This window comes from Hemicordylus capensis, chromosome 8 (assembly GCF_027244095.1).
Source record: "Hemicordylus capensis ecotype Gifberg chromosome 8, rHemCap1.1.pri, whole genome shotgun sequence".
NCBI classification, from domain to species: Eukaryota; Metazoa; Chordata; class Lepidosauria; order Squamata; family Cordylidae; genus Hemicordylus; species Hemicordylus capensis.
In genome coordinates, this window is record NC_069664.1 from 16,339,280 (window position 1) to 16,346,055 (window position 6,776).

Consider the following 6,776-nt stretch of genomic DNA (forward strand, 5'->3'; position numbering starts at 1 on the left):
CCCTCCCCACAGTCTTAAAAAGGCTGTTTGGGGCCATTTTGGCACCATGTTGACCCTTTTTGCACTGGCAGCGGCCATTTTGGAGGCCAGCATGCATGCGCACTGGCCATTGTGGTGGGAAAAAAATCATGTACAACCCCCAAACTGGCCCCGAGCTGGTCCAGGAGGTTTGGCTTGCCCTCAAGCCAACCTGGGCCCAGTCCAACTCAAAAGCAAACGGCTCAAGAATGAGCCAGTTCACACATCTCTAATAACAAGGCCCACCTTGTTATTGTGGGGGGGTTGCAGAAAGCTCACTTAAAGGAAAACTATGCATAAAGGCATGTAGACATTAACTCCAATTCACCATATGAAAAATAAATAAACCAACCCTTTTCCACACCACTTGATTACAATTCATATTATCTTTGATGCAGATGTAGTTGCAGTTTTCCAAAGACAACAGATCTGCTTTCCCAACACCAAAGAAAACTGTGAGGACTGTGGTTATTACTTTTGCAACAACATCTCGCTATTAATATCCGACAATTACTGAGGGTGTTTAGAGTTGTTTTTAAGAAGCTAGAAGCAAGGCTTTTTCAGTGTATGCAATTTCAAAACAATCTAGCTTCTGTTAATGAGGATATCTTATTTCTGCATTACATTCAACGCCGGGGAGGAAAAATCTGTATAATTTCAAAGGTAAAGTGTTTAAATGTTTTGAAGGGAATGCCGCAGTACCTAAATACTAGGTAGTGGTTCATAGCTAAAGATTCAGTCTTGTAAGCCAATTTATGAGAACTGTAGTAGTTACAGACAAAGCTGCAAATGGGGAAGTGTAGATTGCTTTGATTCAGAAAATTGTTGCCATTAAGTGGTTTACAAATAGCCCAGTGTTTCTGCATCATTATCCCCAATGTGTCAAAGTCAGTGGTTTCACAATATTTAAAGCACTCCCAAATTCCTCATAAATATCATTTATATTCCAGTGCAGCTATTCAGCATATCAAGGAATATAATTTACATCCCTCTATAGTTAATACAGTGTGGTTGCCTGAACTGATATATGCTAACCTGACATCAATAATGACAACATAAAGGGCAAAGATTGTTTAAAAGGTTTAACATATAATATAGCTCAACATGAGTGGTGTGTCGCAGCTTGGGGTTTATTGTTGTTGAGCCTGAACATGCAGAACAGTTAGAAGGGATATAAAGATGTTTGTGCAGTGTTCGCATGGCAAGAGATGGGTTCTCAGTGAAGGGCAAGCATCAGTTCCAAGGTAAAATGGACCTCTAACAAAATAGCCTCCCTTCCTACATCTCACCATACCAGTTTGGAACTTCTAAATAGGGATCAGGAGATGGTTTGGTAGCTGCTGCCAATACATGTACATGTATATACAATACTCTTCTCCTTCCTTCCTTCCTTCCTTCCTTCCTTCCTTCCTTCCTTCCTTCCTTCCTTCTTTCTTCACTTACCTATCTAACTATTGCATATAACCCCTGCTAACTTGGCAAAGAGGCGCCTTTTAATGTGGTGATTCTCTTTATTGAGCAGGGGGAGAGGAACTATCCCTCTCCACCCCCAGCACAGTACCCCTCCAGTGACTGTTGCTGTCTTACGTTTCTGTTTAGATTGTGAGCTCTTTGGGGACAGGGAGCCATCTTATTTATTTGTTATTTCTCTGTGTAAACCGCCCTGAGCTATTTTTGGAAGGGCGGTATAGAAATTGAATTATTATTATTATTATTATTATTAATAATAACAACAACAACTCCTCCTCAATGGAACAAAGGTACAAAATTTTTAAAGTACATTGCAGAATTCTCATTAAGTACTCCACTGCCAATTGTCACAGCTCCGCCAAGGAGCTTCAGTAGCCCGTGTGTCGAAATCCCTTTGCTTGCTGAACCAACAAATTGGAAGCATTTCATCTCTGTGCACTATTTGATGTTATGCTGGAAGACCCCTCTGCGTCCAACTGTTTCTGCAGGCTTGTTTGCACAACGGCCTATTTCTGGGCTCCTCTGTGGGACTGAGGCTGCCACCAAGTATCTTTTAGACATGGCCCAAGCCCTTAAGAGACAAGGTGACAACTACAAATCATGGGGTAATGGCTTCTAGATCAACAAACGGGCAAAGTATGGGCAGCTTGCCCGGTAATAATTTGGAGGATTACACATCTCCAACACTGACATTTAGCATCCCATGGATGGAATGTATTTGCTTTATTGGATCACAGAGGCAACTTCTCCGAGCAGAAAATGCTCAAAACGTTAGCACTAGACCCAAACTCTTAATTAATTAGATTAATCTACAACTTTTAATCAGTTAAGAAGGTACCTTCTAATTAATCAGATTTTTTAAAAAATAAAATCAAAATACTTATTTAAAAGGTTGGAAAGGCCCTGTGCAATATAATTGATATGTAAATGTCACTGATATTGTTTTATTGTATGCAAATAAGACAGGGCCTTGAAATGTAGTATGCAATGCAGAAAAGACAAATAGACAGGAACAAACAGAAATTTGGTCATCGGCTGAAATCACATTCCTAGAAAACCTTCACCTCAAGGGTGCAGGGCAGTGGGAGGAATCCAGTCAGTTAACTTGCTGATTTCAAATTCTCCTTTCTTGAAGAGATCTGGCTAAGTGCAGACTTGATGTCATAGCTGAATTTTAGAAAGTATATGTCTCATAAACCTCCAATACTTGTGTTTAAATTAGAAGAAATTAAACATGTATTAATTATTATTGGTTTTTAGTTGCATTTATATTCCCACCATTCCTCCAAGCAGCTCAGGACAGCAAATGCTCCCCCATTTTACCCTCACAACCACCCTGTGAGGTATGCTATGCTGAGAGCACAGTTAATCCAAGGTCAGCCAATAATCTTCAGGACTGAGAGAAAATATGAGCACTATAACACCAAGGATGACACCACTGTGGTCAACCTGCAAATCTCCATATTGAGTATATACTTTATTCAAAGCCAGTGGCAGGCAGCCTCTGGCACTCCAGCTGTTGAACGACAACTTCTATCATTCCCAGTGCCAAAGTCTACCCATGGACTGGACTTAAAAAAGTTAAGGAAGTGGCCTAGAACCGCCTGGCAAGAGTCTGTAGGGGAGAATTTGAATCTATCCTTATTTAGCAGAGAAACCCAGTTGGATGAGAACAGAGCTCATGGAGGAGATCCAGAGACAATTTCTTAAGGCCTAAAACAACTCAAGGTTTACTTGAAGAAGTTACATACTTGGATAGAAAGCCTGAACCCTGTGCTAGCTACCTCATGGTGGAACAAAGGAGGAGGAACAGAGGGAACAAAGAAGAAGGGAGTGTCCTCAGAATATCAGTCTACCAATCAGAAGAGACAGAGAAGAGACTGATAGTACAGAGAGAACAATCCTACACACTCTGCCTCTACTGATAAAAACAGTATCCAACAGAGCCAGCCACCCCCATGATTCACCAGTGACTACTAAACCCTCAGAAAAATGTATCACCATCACTGCTCCTGGATGAATTGAACCCACTAAGAACACCCCACAATTCCCCCCAACTCTCTATTGCAGACAAACACACACAGTGCAGACAAACAAGGGCTGGGTGAACATTCCTAGAATAATTGTGCATAATTCTACCAACCATTCCTTACTCTGAAGACCTTTCTGAAACAGCCAAGGACATCGAGGAGTCCTGCTGGATAAGGGCAAGAGTCCAGCTGATCCAGAGCTTGACAAAACCCAGGTGCCAGGGACCTAGAAATTTAACCATAGTGCCTAGGTTAAATATCACAAGGTAGAGTTATTTAATACGATATTTAACTGTCCCAGGCAGCCATTTCTGTACAAGTATGTTATGTAAAGGGGATAAAGAGAAACCCATGTATCCTTTCCCCCGAACCCCACAATGTCCATCATTAATAACTAATTTTGCCAAGCATCCATTGACTGGTTCCTACATTCTTGGGCTGGCTCTCAGATCCCAAGAAAAAGGCCTGATCTAGTGCAGGATCCTAATCCCCACAGGTTCCAAAATAGGAAGCTCCACCAGCAGGAATTAAGGCATTGCCCCCACCCACTCACCCCAGAAACTGGTTTCCAGTGGCAGAGAGCCATCATACCTTACCCTCCCTACACTTACACTAGAAAAGTGCAAAGCAGCCTTCAGACAGACAGCAAGATAGTCACATTGACTGTTCTTCTCCATCCCTTGTTTATTTATTTGGTTGGTGTTTGCTTGAAAACATCCCAGCCTCCCATCACAGAAGATGTGTCTCAAGGAGAGGCTGCTAGTTGGTATGGCAGCTGAAGATGCACCCTCATTCACAAGCGGAATATTCCCCCCACCCTTGCCTGGCCAGCTGTGCCACGATAACCGTTCAGCAGAAATACACTCATTCCACCCTCTCAAGTCTATGGAGAAACTCAATAGCTACCATGTCCCAAGGCAATTTCAATTTATGTTCCACTGCCATAGATCAGACAAGTTGGCTTCATGGCAGCTTCTAATGCAAATTGCCTTGGTGCCCTTCTGTTTTTGGAAGCCTTGCCTTGCTTATTTCTCCTACTCACATCTTCAGAGATATTTACAAATACTGTCAAAGTCATCCTGTTCACAGCTGAAGGCTAGAATCTACTGTATATACCCCAATAGAAGACAACTCTGAATTTCAGATGACGCCTTGGTGGTGGGGGGGGGTCTATCTAAATTTACCTGAAAGGGAGAGGATTATAAATTTATGATGACCACACTCTTCCTCCATTTCTAACAGCAAAGAACTTCAAAAACACCTAGTTCAGGGTTTTTTTGTTTTGTTTTAAGGATAAATAGGGTAACTAACTGATCTAACACTCCCCTGCTAACTGAGCAAAGAAGTGCCTTTTTAAAGTGGCAATTTTCTTTATTTAGCAGGGGGAGAGGTGTACTGGGCCCTATCCAGTCCCAGCTCAGCATCCCTCCAGTGGCTATTCTTTATGGTTCTTTTTTAAACTGTGAGCCCTTTGGGGGCAGGGGGCCATCTTATTTATTATTTATATCTATGTAAACCATAAAAAACATTGACGCTTTTGAACTTTAGTGCTGGAGAAGACTTTTGAGGATACCATGGACAGCCAGGAAAACAAACAAATGGATCATAGGTTGTACAGCTTCCATCCCAGGGACTCTGATCTAGAGTGCTTTCTTTCCCAGCAGCAGCCGTTTCCCAGCGGTAGTGAGGAGACGAGTGAGCAAGCAGGGAAAGAAAGCCTGTCTGAAGCAGGAGCTGTGGGTAGGTGGGAGAGAGTGAGAGCGAGAGCTCCAAGTTCGGCCTGACTCAACCCAGTCCATCCTCAACTGGACAATGATTTGGTTTGGGATGGGTTGAGTTGGGCCAGCCAGCCACCCAACCTCTGCACAGCCCTAAAAGTGCACTGTACAACACTTTACTTTCCAACTTGCATGCCTACCCCTTTGCTACAGGTATCACCTGGTATACCCCACCTGGTACAATCTTTTCCCCTCTCAGTCAGCTGGCTGCCTGACACTTCATTTCATCACTTCCCAAGAGGAGGATGAGGAACAGGAAGCAATGACAGAGCAGTCAGGAAGCACTGTACCATTCATTTATTGATACATTCTTTCCTTACATTTTTATCTTGTCCTACTTCCAAAGTATTCAGGAGACCATACATAGTGTGTGTGTGTCTCTCTCTCTCTCTGTGTTTGTATTCTCAAACCAACCCTGTTAGATATATTAGGCTTCGTACGTGCAACTGTCCCAAGGTCATCCAATGAGTTTCCTGTATGAGTGGGGTTCAAAGTAGGTTACAATACTATGAGACCCTTAGGACCATCTATTTCCTTCTTTCTATGGTATTGATATCCTGAACTAGAAAATCTATTTGCATGTTCTTCCTTTGTTTAGATGTTTCTACAGAAGACAAATGTTGAGTTAATGTTAGCATTAGAGATATACAGGAGAACGTCGTTATCCATGGATCCGGCATCTGTGGGTTCAAGTATCTGCAGTTGGGTAATTTGCACTTGACCTCAGTATACACGAGGAAAAATGGCACAAAAAGGTTTAAATCCATATATCTGTAGATCAGGGATGGCTAGAAATGACCTCCCAGGTCATTTCCGGCTGCCATTTTGAGCACCAGAGCCATTTTGTGGCTGATTTTCAAAGAAAAAACGCTTGTTGTTTCAAAGAAAAAACTGTTTTAAATTGTTATTTTCTGACCACAAAATGGTGGAATTGAGACTTTGGAGAAACACAACTGGAATGCTGGTGACCAGCGGAGCATGGTAAGGCACATTAGTTGGGTTTTTTGCCTGGTTTGGGCCATTTCCCTGCCTTTCAGAACCTAAACCCCATTATCCCATTGACTTAATGCACTGGTATTTGTGGTTTCGGTATCCACAATACTAGCTGAGAACAGAACCCCCGCAAACACCAAGGTCCTCCTGTATATCTATATAGATATATAACATTTTTGTACATATTCTCAAGCTATTATTAATGGTCTTTTAGACCAGCTACTACAGAAGTTATTGGTCAAAACATGTTTAGCATTTTTAATCAAGTTTAATTTTGCCAGTTTTAATGAAAGCTTATAGCTAAGCTAACTGGACCAACTCTGAATTTTCCTGAGGAGATGCTCAGTGATGGTTATGTTAATTTCAATGAATATACTGTTGGTGATGCATATTCTCAATATCGTCACTGAATGATTTTTTTCCCCTGTGATCAGAGCATTTACATCATTGTTAGACTCTTTTTGTTTTAGATCATTTTCTTCCACTG

At 41.9% G+C, this 6,776-nt stretch overlaps 1 protein-coding gene across 6 annotated transcripts in view; it reads right to left on the reverse strand.

Moving 5' to 3' along the window:
- UNC5D (unc-5 netrin receptor D) overlaps nt 1–6,776 on the reverse strand; it is a 420,790-nt gene that overhangs the window by 337,985 nt on the left and 76,029 nt on the right. The gene's annotated exons all lie outside the window — the stretch shown is intronic.